Genomic DNA, 17,130 nt, shown 5'->3' on the forward strand with positions numbered 1-17,130 from the left:
GGTATATACTAGACTAAGAAGCAGGAACCTGCTAGTTTATCAAGCAGCTAATGGAGTTTTATAGAACTCCACAGAAGAACCTGTGAGACACTGTGAGAAAAGGTATGTAGACCTGTGAACATACAGTATATAACAATACAGGTGAGCAAGCAGTGCTACTGTAGTTTGGATCTTGCCTAACATAATCTTTGAATGAAATAATTCAGTAATTAGCAATATTGTGTTGCCTTCTTTTACATTTCCTTTGGTTATATATCAGATTAAATGTGCGTATGATGAAGAGCCATAGATTCTTTTCTTTGGTTCAAGTTATTATGCGATAGATCCCGCTGTCTTTGCCTATGTTCAGTAGCAGACTAGTGTTGCATTGCTACATAGCATGTCCTCCTAGTGAAGAAGCCTAATAATATATTTGATCTGTCTGTGAATTTGTGCATCATGTGAGGAAGCTCTTGCTCCTGGAAAATGTGGAAATAATAATGGGATCTAGAGCAGTCTACTAAGACCAGTTGGTAAAGAGTTGCCCTTCTGCTTGCAAGGACAGCTGTGTTGAAGCAAACTGAAAGGCAGGCTCGGGAAGAAGCAGCCAACAGTAGGAAGAGAAGGGTCAGTATCCATAGATGTGAAGACAGTTATGATAGTAAAGTTGAAGATGGGAATCCAAGCTACAAAGAGCTTGGAAAGTAAGAAGCTTGCATGCAGTAGTTGAATCTGCAAGCAAAAGCGTTTAAAGGGAGTTGAGAAACACAGTGAGTTTAAGCAGTGGGGACTAAGCTGCAAATATGCAGCTGCTGGAATAACAAGGGAAAGTATCCTCTTTGCTTAGCCTGCTGTAATTCCAGCTGTCAAAACGGAAGAATAAACAAGTGTGTTTAATGTGTGTTAGGATAGGGGGAAAGAGTTGTCTTCATTGTTTGATCTTGTGGGGATAATTCCTGAAAAACTGATATAGATTTAGTTCTTTGGACATGTATTAGGTGGACTAGATTTCAGTGTCTAACTACTATTGAAAGTACAGAATGCAAAAGGTGATGTCTCTTTCGTAATATTATCCCTTTAAAAAGAGAGCATGATTGCCACGAAGCCCATGTCCATTTAGCTATTAATGATCCCAGTGCACTTTTCAGATAGGATGTGGTGTTACTCCTGGAGCCCTGGCCTGGTTCCAATTCAGGTAATTACATTCTGCCTCCATGGATTTCTCTGCAGTCTCAATTTACTAAGGCATTCTTCTCCACCTTATGCCCTAAACTGTTATGTAGTGTTGCAGTGTGCTAGTTAACCAGCTGCTACTTCGCACCTGAAAGGTGTCTGTCTTTCAGTAGGAATGAGCAAATTAATCCCTTTGTAAGACTTATTTAATATTTGTAAAACACTTAGAGGTTCTCTGATGAATGGCAGTAGGTACTACATCTCATTAACACATCCTTTTAATCGAGGGAGCTAACATGACATTTATTACTGCTCTTATTTCATATACTTTCTTTTGTTGTTCTCTTCATGGGTTCAGAAGTATGGAAACTTCAGTTTGTAGATGCTGTAAGCATATGGTCTGGCTTTTGTCTTGTGATCAGCTTATTCAGTCTACTTAACAAAATGCTATTCAGCAGAATGTAATACTGTGATATCAGACAGTATGGCAAGAATTGTGATTGGTTTAAATTCCCAATGGATCAATATGGCTAGAATTTTATCCTGTAAGTTCTGTTTGGTTTTCTTTTGGAAATCAAAAGGCTGCTGCTGTACAAGCAGACCTTAATGAACTCTTCTGTGGTTCTTTTCAGAAAAACTAATGCAGTGGATCTCATTATCAGATGACACCATTATTAGGCATAAGAGTTCATATGTTGCGTTTTGTCAAAATACCTTCCCCACCCAATAAAACCCCAACAAACCCAAATATGCTTAATATGGAATTGGCAAAACTCTTGGGCTATTCTTTGGCTATTACCACAGGTGACTTTTTCTATTTTTTAATTTTTTAATTTTTTTTTTTTGTTTCACAGCAAGCTTTGTGGTGTGTATGTATGCTGTGTTAAGACCTCGCTTCACTGTTTCACTGACCCATCGAAAGCTCACCAGCTGTTAGAGATAAATGTGGTCATGCATATGAAGACAAAAATAATTTGTCTTGTGATCTTTCCAGAATTGTGTCTTGCAGTAATGGACGACATGCTGTCACGGAGATCATGATGTAAACAGAGTTGTATTTTATGTTAACTTAACCAAGTTCTCTAGGCATTCTCCCTAGCAGAGGTTATAATGTAGTTTTTGGAAAGGTGATTCTCACATACATAGGAACATTGTGTGAACCTTTAAATATTTTTTTTTGCATATCATGCTCTCACAATTACAACTTATTCTTTCACACCAACTTGTATTGCCACATAGTTTTAGGTTTCTGGTATTTTGAAGAAGGTAAAAAAAGCTAAAGGTTTATAGAGTTTTATATAATAAGATTTGTTAAATTGCACATTCATACGCAATTTTAATATCCATGAAATGACTAATCGCAAGTCATCTAGATTATCCAATTGTTGTCAGTACATCTCTGTGTACTCTTCTGTTTTTCAGTAGTCTCTTCTATTGTTGGCAAATCCTAGGGTCTAAATTACTGATGGCTTCCCCCAGTCTTTACAGGGTAATTTTTCTGGATTTGAAGGTACTTTTCTATTTCTTTGGAAATAACATGAGCACCTAAAAATAGCAGTCTAGTGTCATTTTAGATACTCTAAAGTATCTAAATCCCAAAGTATCTAAACCCTAAAGTTTAAAGCAGGTACCTGTAGGGATGGCAGTTAAGTACCTATGGAAGATGTAAACTTTTCTGGAGCCACTGCGGGAGGCTTCTACAGCAGAAGCAGCTTGTGTTTAAGTAGCTGAATCCTGCCTTTCCTGTTGTGCTGAAAGAGCGACCATGTGCTGCAAAAGAGCACCAGAGCATTATAACAATAATCCTCCCCTGCACTAACATCAGCTAGAATGTGATCCAAGAGGCAGATAGGGCTGATAGTGATGAAGTCATCTTCTGAAATCTCAAGGATGCCAGTCACTCTATTATCATTTGCAGCTAAGAGCATGACTGTTTTGTAGCTGGTTTATGAGTTACTTCAGGAAAAAGAATGAATAATTTGTTTTCAGAGAAGGAATAATATTTCTCCCCTTGTCTCCACCCTTACCAGTAATGTTTAGGCCAAAGGGCTATTTTGCCTGAGTTTCTAAAACTGCCCCCTTCATCAAAGAAAAAGGTCGCAGCACAGTTTCATCTGTTTCCTTAAAATCATATTGAAGTTACAGATTCTGGTTCCAGTTCATGAATGTTAGTTGAATGCTAACCTCATCGTGTTAAAATATGGTGAGAATAATTTATTGAATTCTGTGCCTGGTTAAAAAATACAGAGCTAATTATAGCTTGTCGTAATCAGGCTTGCCATTGAAAATATTACCCAGTTTGAATGAAGCAACAGATTTTGAATAGACTTTAGGGCAGTGTAATGATAGTCTTTATACAGTCAGTTTCCACACTCTTGGAATCTCTATTGATTTAGGCGAAAGGCATACACAAATTTATCCTGATCCAAGCGCCCTTTAAAGCGCTTGTCTTCCACCAAAATCATGTTGTGATTTCTCTGAACTTTGAATATCCTTACTTTTTTTACTTCTTTTAAAAAATCATATCCATTTTACAGACCCACCTTTTCACTTTTTTAAACCTTAACTGAAGAGCATTTTGCCCATTTTTCAGACAATGGAGCTGACATAAAATATTACAGATTTGGTGACTTTGGTTATGCACAGAAAGTTCAAAAACATTTGTGACTGAGGATTTGAGTTCAGTTTGAAGAAATAAGTTGTTGTCCTAAATTATCTTTGTTATTCACAGCATCTGAGGACAAAATCTGCATTTCAAAACACAAAAATTGTCATTAACTCTGCCATTAAGAACTTCTCTGGTAAAGAAAATATCAATAATTTCTCAAAAAATAGCATTGCTTTCAATCCTGTTCTGTGAATGATCTGTTTTGGAGCGAGGGTTTTTTGTGACTTTAGCTGGCAGAGAATCTGTCCTTAAGTGCATATAATGTTTAAGTATATTTAAGGTATGCTTCAATTCTAATGTATCAAATGCCATTTTATCATTATACATACCTAGTAAATGCATGTGCATTGTCCCAGAGATGATTCGTTGCTCTTTCAGTCGTGGTGGGGCTTGAAAACCTTAAGCATTCTTTCTTGTAAAAGAGCCTGTGGGATATTTTCTTAATGATAAAATTACAATTGCCTTTGTGTTTCTAATTTATGAGCTTGAAGAGAAGGAGATTAAGATTTCTTTTAACATCAATACAGCAAACTATCCTATATATCTTACTCTGGCAAGTTTTATTAGGAAATGTAGCGTTTGAGTTAAAATAAGTAAATTCAGGATTGAGAAATTAAGACTTTTTTTTTTCTTCCCACATTGTAAGACTAAATATACAACGTTGTTCACCTAACAGTTACAAACAGTTCACTGTGTAGGCCAAATGCTCTCTAATGCAGTAAAATTAAGAAATAATATGCTTTGAAAGTGATTTATGAGTGTGGTTAAACTGCCAGATTTACAAAGAAATAGTTCAGATCTTGGGAAGCCTCAGGAGTCACGTCAAAAATGAATTTGACCATGATTTAAACTGCTACTTTTCTTACATGACATTTAATATGTGTACTTTGGAGGCCCATATGTCTTTAATAAAATGGCATTAAGTTTTAAATATGATATAAATGCAGTCAGTTTCTAAATTCATAACCTTTTCCACAACTCCAAAATGCTAACCAATAAGGGAGTCATACATGCAATAAAACATAAACCTTAGAAAATAGTTTTTTATTAGAATGGTTAGACAGTTGGCAGCTGTGTTGTAATGTAATAAATACATGCAGACAGTGTGAGTTTATCAGTCGTTGTTTACACTGTAAACAACTGGGACCAGACAACTAATTATAACTGAGGACCAAAGGTCATGAAAAATATATTTTGTCCCTTGGATGTGTACTTGCTAGATGAACCTTATAATGCTAAGAAAAATAATTTATTAAATAAGAAACACTGTAGTATGCTTCCCAGTTGAATTTGTGTGAGAATATACTTTTAGACTGTTCTGAAGTAGTACGTATTTCAAAAACTATGAAAAGACATACACAGCTTACAAAGCATTTCAATGTTTAGTAAATGGTGAGCAAAAGAGTTCAGTGTTTTGTGAAAACAGAAGTACAAGACTGGTGTATGCTGAAGTTTATACTCAATAAGAAAAGAACGCTAGCATATTTTGAGAAGTATTTCTCTGCAATGTGAGGGATTTTATTAATTTTATAAAATACTGTATTTTAAAATTGCTTTCTGAAAGAGAAGCTAGCCCACAGCAAAACCAGCTTTCTAGATAGCTTGAGCTTTTATTCAGAACAACAGGTTCTGGTTTGCTTGCTGAGTTACCCATTTATTCAACATGCATAAAGCAGTACTGCAAGCCTGATCATGTATTCTGGGTAGTCTGACATTCTAATGAAAGCTATTGAAAAGGTGTGGGAGTTGGGAAAAGACAGATTTTCTGTGTACTCTTAAGATTGTATGGGGGTGGGGGATAAAAACTTGATCGTGGTATACTTTTTCCTCCAAAATGCTTTCAGTGATTTCATTTCTGGTTAGTGTGGTTCTAGAAAAATTGCAAAAAGTAAATTAAAAAAGTCTGCTTTGAGATGTATTACAAGGCATATATTCAAATGCTAATCTATAGTCCTCCGGAATTATTGGTCCCCTAGAGCATCCAGAAAATTATTAACAGCATGTAATCCAACTCAGTGTGAATGCATCTTTACTCTGTTGGCCAAATCTTTACATAATACAAATCATTCTACCTATAAAAGCACAAATATGTTATTGTTCTCAACAGGCAATTTAATGCAGCTGTAGGGAGGAGAATAAGAGAAAAGAAGATTACAAACTACCTGATCATGCTTTTATTTCTCTTAAATCTCTCATCATTTCTCTGTGGTTTTACTTGTTTAAAGATTGTACACAACTGTGCTGTCTATATGAATTGAAAAGCAAATCAGCCTAAATATGAAGTTTCAATGGGTGTAGTTTTGGGGGGATTTGGTACATTTATCACAAATAAACATTACACCCCAGAAGCAGTGCAGAACCTGTAATCTTTTTTTTCTTATAATTCCTTTGAAGACTTAAGTTTTGCTGTAGGAAGCTCATTTATATTTGCCACCTCGCTGTGCAGCTTTAGCAGAAGAACTATTAAAGTTAATTGTTTTCTGGAGGGTTTTATCAAAAGGACTGTTAGTGTGAATACATACAGAAAGTACGTGAATGAGGAAGAAAACATTTTATTGAAATAATACACAACTATCTGCAGTCATGTTGTGGAGTCAGGATCCTGCTTCAGTAATATGATATGAATTTGACTGAATTTAACTGGTAATTCTTGTAAGCAAGGAGGTGGATCCACTGTAGCATGTGTGTCTCTTATTATTGCATTCTCCTATTTTTACCCCTGCTATTATACTGATACCAGACAGTGCTTGTGAGTCTCACTGTTGCATTTTGCATCTATATGAAAATAATAATGCTCTTTGCATTGCTTTTGTAATTTTCTACTAAGCATGTGTCATTATGGTGTATGGGTGTTACCTAATCACCAAGGGTTGAAAATTTATGTAAAACATTTAAATAGGAGTAAGCAGTCAGGCTATTATCATTATTAGTTGCAAGAGAAAATGTGAACTAAATGTTTGTTTCAAAGTGAAAGGTGGATGTACTAATACCAGAGAAGCAGTCTCTCTAGGAAACAGCGGAGTGGTAGAGGCAATGAGTGTTCCTGTTCTACATGTTGTTGTCATGCCCATCAAGCATGAACTGGAAGAAACTGTACATAGTTCTATGGAAAAATAGCATTCCTGATTTTGAAACAGGATGTCACTTGCATGTTTTGCAGTTAGGTACAGGTCAAGTCCATTGGATTTTTGAACATAAAGCATAAAATACTGGTGTTGCTGGGTCTTAGAGCTATTCTTGGAGAACTTGTTCACTTTGAAGGCATTTTTACTGGAGTTTTGTGCTTTGTTTCATATTGCATATTGTTCCAGAGATGTCTAACAGGCCACAGTATTAATCCATTTCCTCAGGTCTGCTTAAATTTAACTGTTGGTTTTGTATAATGTCCCCCAGCTTTTTCCCTTTCCCTTATGTGATGATGTTTCATATCTTTATGGTCTGAATAAGACTCTACAGTACTATTTACTTCTAAATAACAAGCCAAAGAAGTGTGCAGTTTTTAAGGATGGAATACTATAACAGGACTAGGCAAAAGCACTGTAAGTGTGGTGCCAAATTCTTCTTTCATATGAAGAAAACCTTTGAATCCACTTTTACTCTTTCAGGATAGACTCTGAAGGAGTGGTCAGCTAACAAACATAGATTTGTGTCATGTCAAATGGTCTTTCCAGAGCAGAACTCATTCAAATGTCTGCACACATGATTCGTGTTTCAAAACAACCAATCATTCTCTAAATATAAAGAAATATTGCATTGGCAATATTTTCAGCAGCAGCTATACAGGTAATTCACTGATAGGAGTAGTACTCTAGATTTTATTGTTTATCTCTGACAGCAGAGAAATCTTACAAGATGAGAAAATAATTCAGATTGTGAATAGAAAAATATCTTTAAATTGAGTTCATGTACCAGGCCAGAATGGTGCATGGCTCCTCAGTAGAGGACATACCTAACTTTCTGGGAAGCTTTGCTTCGAAGCCATTGACATTTGTCAGTAAGTAAGAAAAGAAAAAGAATAGAATGGATTTTCCTGATTTATTTTTGGACATGCAACTAGAGAGATCTGATTTTTCATAACAGCTTCTTGATTTCAAGGCAACAGCAACATAGCTTTGGGGTCTTTTTCTCACCCATATGTTTACTGGTTTCTCTGGCAAGAACCTCTGAAGAACTGTTATTTATGTGAAGTACACTTTTTCTCCACCCTCTTCTCCACCTCCCCCCAAGTCGAAATGAATAGATATGTTGTTGGTAGAGAACTTCCTTGTTTGTCCTCTTGAGGTCATATTTTGGCAATTGGGAAATCTATTTTTTGATTTGAATAAACCCCTAGTGAAATATGGTTTGGCTTGTAAAAACTGCTGTATACAGAGTCAGTGGCTGTCTTGCCCTTTGCAGCCTGGCCTTCTACCTTCTGCCCAGAATGCATGGGAAACCAAAAATTGCTGGCTGAAGCAGGACTACTGAAAATTTATGGAGCTCCAATTAAACCTAAAATGCATTAATTCAACCCTATAAATCTTGTCTAATATTGATACAGTGAAGTTAACATGAGGGCTCCTGTGGTCTGGGAGAGCAAGGCGCATACCTAATATTCTTTGCAGTTTTACAGCTGCAAAGCAGCTACGTTGGAGCATAGACTGTTCAGTGATCATGGAAGTTAATTTCAAGTTTATTTTCAGTCAGAGAATGTCAAAATGTTGTATGTAGGTAGATAGACAAATTTGGTACTGCAAATTTGAAAAATTAGTATCTTCTTTTGGCTTCTATGTGGAGAAGAGGTTCAACTGAAGATTTTGCCTATACTATAGGTACTTGAAGATGAGAGTAGTCCCTTCTAATCCCTCTACTGATAATAATGATGAAAACACTGAATTATCTTGGTGAGTGTTAAGCTGGATACACAATATATTGGTTCTGTGTGGCAGAAAATATATGCTCTCTTAAAGAAATAGTCAAATCAAATACTAATATGCCATGTAAATTATAAATGATAGGTACTTGATGTCAAGGTGGAGAAGAGCTTAAACTGCTGGTCTGTCATTTTCTGATCTATAATATCGGTGTGATGGAATAGTTTAAGTTGGTAGAAACTTGCTGTAGTGGGAATAAAATAAATAATTTACTTTTCCTGTGGCTGAACTTCCAGACCTAGACTTTGTATCCGTAGGAAAATCCTGCCTGAAGTGCAATGGCTAGAAATAAACTGTGTTATCAGTGGAGACAGGCTTTCATGCTTTCTTTTCTGCACTATTCAAAGAAATACTTGCTTTTCTGATGCAATTTGTATTGGCGAAGACTTATTTATTTAAAGGGAGAATGGACTGCATGTTTGGCTTTCATGTAGGTTTTCAGTGCTTTTTCTTCCCCTCTCAGAAACAAGTCAGAAAAAAATATCATAATGACTTTTTACTTTGTTAGGGGTGTGGAAAAATCTGTCTATCAAGAAAAGATAATGGGCCAGGTAAGAAGAGAATCTTGTAAGGCAGCCTGTGGAGCATGAAGGCTATTGGAAGGCTGGTATCATGGCATTGATGCAAATCTTGTGTAGATTCAGACATACATTTGTGTGCTATTACCAGCCTTCTGGGATTTAAAAGAGGGTGTTTTGAGGGCTAAGAGCTTTATTGTCTTCACAAAAATCTCATCTTTCTCCAAGTTCTCTACATGATGATAAGTCTTTTAAAGCCGTGTGTCAGATCTGCTCTTCATGTGATGTCTTTATAAATATTTATATAACCTACTGAGGAAGAGTCAATCCATTAGAATGCTTTAGGCTAAGATTAACACTCTTGAAGCCTATTTAGCCAGATATGAGTTTACTTTATTTAATAACATTAAATTTACTCTAAGTAAAAAAAAGCTTTTTTATCAGATAGTGGTAAGATCCATGAAACAGGTTTATTAATGTCTAACTATCAAATTATACTTGCCTCAGAATTCATGGAAGTAGCAAAGTAATTGCCCATTTGATTTGAGACAGATTAGCATGTTTGATAATGTTGAAGCTGTTTCTCATGTGTGCAGGCCCTTGATGAGGTTATCCACAGCCAGCCTTGTTTTGACTCTTATACCTAATGAAGCAATGCTGGTCTGAGATTGTATAGCAGCTAATGCTGGGTTTTTTTCTTTTTCCTTCTTTAATACATACAATTCATGATTTTATGGCATTCATGCAGCAGTATCTTATGATTCATAGTTGATTCCTGCAGATATCTGTAAATCTATAAATATTTGCCACAGACAAATTGCACATAGTAGAAGTGGATTGAACCAGTATCAAAGTAGTGTTAGTGGCGACTGTTGTTCTGCTACTGCTCCAACACTGTTAGCAGGAGCAAGATTCCTTGTGTTGCTGATAGCTTTTAGAATAAGGAAAACATCCAGGGTGTGCTTATGCATAGCACAGACCTCTGGCAACACTGGAGACAAATCTCCCAGTAGTAGCATAACTTTCTGGTAATTCTTGCTGACTTATATAAGGGACAAGTATACTTGGGTTCAGTCACATATGCCACTGCATATGTGACATATATGCCGTACATATATGACATATGCATACCAGCATTTGCATGCTTAGATGTCTATTTATAGAAACCATCCAACCACAGCCCTCCAAACCAACCATTTCCTTTAATATTATACATTTATTATCCCTGAATCTTTGGTACGTCTTCAGAATCTAGCGGTAATAGAAATTCTCAGAGTTGAAGCTCCTGAAACTACCATATTGTCACTTTTAAGTGTACCCTTGAAGATTATCCACTCCAGAAAATAGTTCTTGCTATTACTTTGTTCTCTTTCCCACCTTGTATATAGAACATGTTGGTCCCAAATTCCTTCTATGCCACTCAGACAAAGAGGGGTTGAGAGACAAGTACTGCAGTGTGGATCTAATTACTGTCTCTGAAATAAGAATTGATGAATGCATTTCGTCAGGTCAGAACCACTCCCACCACAGGCATTATTTCTTTTCCTTGGATCTCCTTTTCTATCTTTCTCTACCTGTCCTTGCTTCCCGAAGTTGAACAGATTGACTCCTATGTAAGTGGTAGGATTTGAAATAATCTTGATGTCAGAAGGATGTGATCAAATTACAAGAAAATGCAATAATCCTGAAACACTTCCTTACTTTGCAGTCACTACAGTTTAGGTTAGTTTGCCTTTTGTTGTGCCTTTGCCTTTGCCACCCCTTCAAGAAGAAATGCAGGCTGTATTAGAAAAGCTTATGTTTTCAAGAATAACTTTTCCCCTGATTAATGTGCTTTAAATAAAGATGCCTTAGACTGCTTCAATTTCGTCTATATGAATCTTTTATTTTTTTAAAAATGAATGTCCTATAGACAATTCTGGAATCACAAACTACAAGTTTTATAACTAACTCCTCTCTTAGTTCCTGTTGAGTTTTCTTCTGTTAACTGGGCGCTTTTTTCTATTTTTTATTTGTATTTGATTCTCTAACTAAGGTCATTAAGGGAAGTAAGTAAGTCTCAAAGTAGCAAGTGTAGAATTTTAACTTTTAATTTATTTAGCTTAATTTAATTTTCTGGACACTTCTAAAGTCAGTTTGGTACAATCATACCTCCAGGTTCTTCTAGAGGAAAAAAAGTTATTTTTATTCCTCTAATTCTCTCTCTTTTTTAACTGGCTCTAAAATATAGTAATTTAGTTTGTAAAGAGTAGATCTGCTTAGTTTTATCAACTTAGGAGCTGCACTTTGGTAGCTGATGAATAGACTAGACTAGAGCTGCAGCAGCTGCTCTTGAGAAGTGAAAACAGGCTGTAGCTGTGGAGAGTAGGTGATGGAAAATCTGAATGTTAAGTCCACTTTTCCTCTTTGTTTAAAACAGCATGTCTATAAGTTGATTTGAGAAGCATTGATAGAAAAAAAGTTGTAAAAAACATAGAAAAGACACAACTCAACTGGGTGGGAGGAAGCTAGAAGTGTAAAGCAGTTTATCTTGTGGGATCAGAAATGTACGTCATCTTGAATGAAGCTAAGAAAAATTTAGATAATGCAGATGTTTCCATTACAGAGAAGTTAAACAGAAGGAAAACCCTCTCTGAAACCTTCCTAGCAGAATTCAGTTAAAGAAGTGTTGTGTTTCTTTACCACTTCAACAGTTAAAATACACCATGTTAATGCTCATTTGGCAAAGTCTTAGACTTCTGTTAAATGTAATTTAATGGATACCAGTTTAGTTAACAAATTCTGTATTTTGAAGAACTAAGTCCCCAGATCCACATAACTGGTGATTATAACTGCTTATGTCTGTTTTGAAGTACTTCCTGATGAATTTAATCCTATCTATTATTGAAACCTATTTAAGTTCCATTTAAAAGACAGCATTTCCATGTAAGAATCATTCATCGAAATTAAGCACTTTTTTAATAGAAATTCTTCTGAGTATTGTGTTTTATCACTACATTTGCCTGACTAATATTAAGAAAGATTTAAGTTTTACGTATAATCTCAAAGATAACAAAAGTCGCACAGCAAGCCCCACATCCAAAGATACTTGCATTTGAAGACCTAAGTCATGTTTTTCATATAAATCATATGGAATGGCCTATCACGAACACCTTGTAAAACTCAAAAGGCTTTATGATTGTTAATAGCTTTTGCAGTAGTGATTTACTGGCTAATTTGAGACAAAATATGTTGCAGTGTGGGCTAAGAGAATGTGTTTACCCTGTCTGCATAAATAATATTATGTTATTGGGTGTGCACTTCAGAAGCAAGTGGAACATCTATTGCCTTATATCTTCCAAGTAGATTTGACATTTCAACTTTTACTTATGACTTAACCTGGTTAGTGACAAATTATAAAGTTGAATCGTACATTAATTTATTTCTCTGCATGTTATCCATCACTGTACTAACCTGTGAACTAAATGTAAGTTGTAACAGTGGTAATCACTCTGTAACTGCAATTTATTCAATTGAAGACCATCTTATTAGTGTAAAAATAGTTTGAAGAGACATTTTTGTAATGACTGTGATAAAACTTTGATGTATCCTAAATGTGTGCAATGTAAGACATTTATAGTGGCCCCAAGTGTAATATTAACACAGCCTTTTAATGCACATAGAAGGAGATCAGTTAGTTTGATGACATTATCCAATATAGGTTAGATTCTCTTTTGGAGTTAAAGCATTGCTTGCTTCTTCTAAATGTCAAAAATAGTGGAATTTCAAGACAGTCTAATGAATTCACATCTTTTGAGATGTACTGGACAGGTAGCATTGCAAAGAGGAGTTAGATATTCAGTCCATACATGCGATAGCTAATGTCATTTTATCCCTGATCTGTATACATGGGGTCTGCTGGGGTACTGTGTCCTATATTGGTAAAACCATCAAGAATTGTAACTGCCGTGTCAGCTCAGTTCTTAGCTTCTCTGTTGGAAAAGTTAAAAACATAATGGTCAAGCAATGAACAGTTAGGAATACTCTCAATAACATGTGTAGAGATGGTGAAGGTCTTTGAAGAGTTATGTAGTGGGATCTTGCCCATTTAGAGATCTGGTGATGGATCCAAGAGGTAGATCAAGAGCTAAAAGCATCCATACGTCATCTTCCTCTGTGAATTCTTAAGTATAATGGGATTTTCAGCTTTTTTTTTTAATTATTATTATTATTTGTTATTTACGAATATTTGCATTATGTCCTTTTAAATACAAACAGGAATGGAAATTCTCAGAACAACTAAAGTGAGCAATAATGATTTCCTTTTATAGAAAACTTCACTAAAAGATATGAAAAGATGGGACAGAATATTAACAAACACTTCCAGTTCAAAGATTGTCTTACAATTGCATGACTCCACAACTGCTGAAGATTTTGCAAAACTCTGCAGAATCTCTTCTTAAGATTCAAAGTTTCTTTATAATCTTCTCATTTTAAGAATAAAAAAAACCTCCTGCCCCTTATTAAAAGAGATGCCTTAATCTACGCTTCCATTACTAACACATAATTTTTCACAAATGATGTCATTACATTCATGTTTCTTTTCAATCCTTCAGGTGTGTCACTTTTCCTAAACTTTTCTTCAGTGACCTTCATATCTCCCACAAATTCACCTTTTATCAAAGATTGTTCCTCATTTTTCTTTTTTTCTACCTATGATTAAGTTTTGTTAAAGTAACCAAGCACAAAATTCTTTGTATTTCCAGGAAATCCATCTGTATTTAACAAGCTAGTAATTGCAGGTTATTTGTACTGATACATTAATTAAACATATTAACTGCTTAAAGTACTGTTGTTACATTTTGGACTACGTATCCTTAATGTAAATGAACTTGACTTTAGAGTAGTTGCATAACAATTTCACTGAATAGAAATAGCTTTGTGGTGGTCTGTAAGATAGTTTTGTTGGGGGTGAGGGGAAAGGACAGAAAAATTATATGGAAAATAGTGTTTTTTTTAAAGGTATAGTGTGTCAAGATACCCTCGAAAGTCTGTTTGCTGTTAATACTAAAGAATTCAAGAAATCACTTAATTATCAGTTGGCTTATTTGCAAGTTTATTTCTCAGTGATTTTTCTCTCACAGTGAAATTCATAATAGAATAGCCTCACCAGTTTTTCAAACAAATGTATGACTGAGTCCTTTCAGAGTTGATAGTGGTCATGGATGAGGTTTGCTAAATCATAGAATCATAGAATGGTTTGGGTTGGAAGGGATCTTGAAGATCATCCAGTTCCAACCCCCCTGCCATGGGCATGGACACCTTCTACTAGACCAGATTGCTCAAAGCCCCATCCAACCTGACCTTGAAGACATCCAGGGACGGGGATAAATGTCAACAGAAAATAGTATTTAACATTATACAAGACACATTAACATTTTACGCAGAAAATTCTTCAGTTTATTTACATTTCATAAGAAATATTTGAAAAATTAATTTCATTTAACAATATTAAAAATATTAAAACTGTGTCACAGACTGTTGAATAATAGTTTAAATACTTCTTTGATCTGTTTGCGGTGCAACATTCATTGTTTGTGAAGTAGGTAACATTTCTGGAGATAACACTCCTGAGTTGAAGAGCTATTGTTCATCAAAATGCTCATTGTAGTAGAAAATAATTTCCTATAAACCTTGCTGTAAATCACTTGAGTAAAACCCACAATGCTTGTTATAGACAATCTGTCTTGTCTGGTGATAGTCTTAGTAAGCTGTGATAGATCACTGTGATGTGTCACTGGCAACATGTTGAGGTTTGATGGGAGGCAACTTCCAGAGTTAATATTCTGCTTTCATATTTCTAAATACATAAGTAGTCTCAATTCCATCTCAGGAGAGAAATAATTAAGTTTACTTTACCAATTAAGATCAAACTGCAGAGTAGCAATTGGTTTCAGAAAATGCCTACTATTATTCAAGCTAGAAATTGCTCTCAGTGGTCACGTCTTGGCAGATAGTTGGACATCACTATTTTTGGAGAAACATGCTGCCCCCACCTAGTGCAGAATGGAAAGTTTTGTACCTAATTTAATAAATTGTAGTTAGGCTTGTCAGGATTTCAGTTATGTCAAGTTCAAAAGCTTTATATGTACCAATAAGAAATAATTTTGAGCTGAAATGTCATCCTATCCCTCCCCACCATGAATCACTGCCCAAGACATTACTGAATAATAAATGTAAACCCCAAATTATTTATTTGTACAGAGAAAACTGTAGAGAAAACTCCTGTGATTCTAGGATTGCTGGAAGAATAAGCCAGCAGTAAGATTGCTGGAAGAATAAACCCTGTTTTCATGGTTATGAGCCATGAAAACATGTACATATAGTGAAGAAAGCTCAAAAAATAATGTAAAATCTGATATAAATAAAATGTGCATTTACAGATACATATTACTTAAAAACATAAACTTGGGAGTATAGTAAAAAAGATGCTATTTTTGAGACAGAAAACTATGAACATTGTCATGTTTATCAAAGTTTATAGGAAAATACAAAGTAAAAAGTAATTTTTACCAAGAAAGATACAGAAGTTCCATTAATTTTTTTTTTTTCATTAGAAGACTTGAACCCATGAACTTCCCATCTCATCACATTAAAAACAAATAATCATTCCATAGGTAAGAAATAAACACTGCATGTCTCCCCAGACTTTCATCAACTAGATGATATATCTACCTAATAGTTAAGGACAGCAGAAAAAGGAGTATGAAACATAAATTATAAATTATAAGTCTTTGAATATGAAAAGTCAGATTGTTAAGTGCCTCTTTTTAGCCACAAATAGAATGCTAATGTATGTTTTATATTAACTTTATGCTACCTTAGAGAGATCTAACATCTATTATCACACTTTGTCAAACAATGAGGACACATGTCCATCTTTTAAATGAAGTAAACAAAACCAAAACTTTGTAATTTCAGCAGTGATCACAGTTTGATATATGCTGCAGAAAAAACAATAATTTAAGAATAATTCAATATCATGGTCTAACCGCAGCTGGCAACAAAGCACCACACAGCCTCTTTCTCACTCCCCACTGCTGGTAAGGTCGGGAGATCGTGTCTTGCTATGTAGTAGCCAGGTCTACATCTAACGCATCATTAAATGATCTTGTTCCAATGAGTTCAACAAACCTGAATGCTATCAATGCCACTGAATCATATAGTTTTCCAAGTAGCAGTAGTTCTGACTTCTAAATGCAAGTCTGTTTCTTTGTGCCTGTACTTCACACAGTACAAATACCTTTGAGTGTTGATGCCTTTACAGGTTGAAATGTGGACTACAAACAGTAATGAACATTTCTGTCTTGAAACAGCAGCCACATTCCTGTGACAAAACACTTTATTCTTTGAAGCTTCTTCCTTCCGTTTCAGTGAGTCAGAGTGTTGTGTTGTTGAAATGCCTACGGTCGTCTTTAGAAATTCCTAAGTCAAAGCAGCCTAAAACTTTCCCTGGACATGGCTGACAAGTCCTATGATTTATCAAGTTAGCAGCATGGGAAGGAAAGAAATTCTTAACAGCAAATTCTCCCTTTGACTGTTTACCTTAACAGATACAATTTTTATGTTAGTTACTCTATTTCTTAAATCAAAGCTGGTTAGAGATTTAAAACTTCAAGGGGAAAAAATACTATGCACACACACAAATATATATATGTATATTCCTAGTTCAAAAATAACATCCGCTGGCTAAAAGGGCAAAGCAGTAGTACTAAGTAACTCGTTTTCAAGTGGAAGCCTCAATTTCTATGGGAAACCTGCTCAATTTTTCTGTGTGTTTGGGACTATGTTATTACTTCTCAAAAGCTTAATAATATTTATGTTATGCACAGATGCAGGA

At 35.2% G+C, this 17,130-nt stretch overlaps 1 protein-coding gene across 1 annotated transcript in view; it reads left to right on the forward strand.

Annotated features, from left to right (window-relative positions):
- Positions 1-17,130, forward strand: part of LRMDA (leucine rich melanocyte differentiation associated) — a 706,026-nt gene that overhangs the window by 430,057 nt on the left and 258,839 nt on the right. The window lies entirely within an intron of this gene.

Source organism: Pezoporus wallicus, unplaced genomic scaffold (genome assembly GCF_028554395.1).
Source record: "Pezoporus wallicus isolate ANWC-B61680 ecotype Strahan unplaced genomic scaffold, APGP_CSIRO_Pwel_v1 contig_2012, whole genome shotgun sequence".
Classification (NCBI taxonomy): Eukaryota; Metazoa; Chordata; class Aves; order Psittaciformes; family Psittacidae; genus Pezoporus; species Pezoporus wallicus.